Consider the following 909-nt stretch of genomic DNA (forward strand, 5'->3'; position numbering starts at 1 on the left):
GCTGGCCACTGACTGGAGACTCCGACCAGCTGCTCCTTCCACCCTCCTTTGGGGAGGCCCTTGGTTATGAAGGCTGCAACTCCAGAGAAAGTAGGAGAGATCACCAGGTGACCATAAGTCATGGATCTTCAGTCTCTTCGCATCCTCTTTTCATTTCAAATTCACTTACGCTGAACCACTCCACATTGTCAGGGGAAGATGGGATGACTGTGTATTTGTATCACTTTCTATCTGCTTCAAGATTTTCCTTCTTATTTTTTCCTTCAACTAGGAATCTATCCAGTGGCCTACATTTTCTGCTCCTCATGAGCTCTGCTTGGCTCACGCATGAAGGAAAGGGGCCAAAGATGGCCTTGTGCCATCGCTGGTCTGCTGGGGACTTGCTGAGCTTTCTGCATACATTGTCTTTGGGCTGCCCTGGTTCGGGTTTGGCCGCGTCCTTCCTCTCCGGCTGCGGCAGCCCCCGCGGGGCTGTTCCCCAGCCAGGAATAACTCCGCAGCCTCTGGCCCCCCTTCCCGCCCCTGGACCTCTCCTGCCGGCCCCGCACGCGTCCCTGAGCCAAATCCTCAGGAAATAACCCCATAAACCCCTTTTCCCGGGGGATCTGCAGACGGGTCGGGCGAAGGCGCAGCGGGGTCTTCCGTGTGGGAAGGATGAAGGCGCCCGGCGGGATGAAGGGGACGCCGGTACCGGGCCGCCCGGCTAGCTCGACGCCCTGCAAACCCAGGTCGGTCCCGGCCGAGCCAAGGTGGCGGAGGGGCGCGGAGGGGCGCTCCGCTCCGCCCCGGGGCGGGGGAGGCGGCGGCCGCCCCCCTGGCAGACCCCTCCCCGCCACCGCCGAGGCCACCGGCCGCTCTGGCCCCCACCCTCCGCTCCCGGCCGCCCCTCACGGCCCCCTCGGGCGTCTA

The sequence above is a fragment of the Calidris pugnax genome, unplaced genomic scaffold (genome assembly GCF_001431845.1).
Source record: "Calidris pugnax isolate Ruff unplaced genomic scaffold, ASM143184v1 scaffold246, whole genome shotgun sequence".
Taxonomy (NCBI): domain Eukaryota; kingdom Metazoa; phylum Chordata; class Aves; order Charadriiformes; family Scolopacidae; genus Calidris; species Calidris pugnax.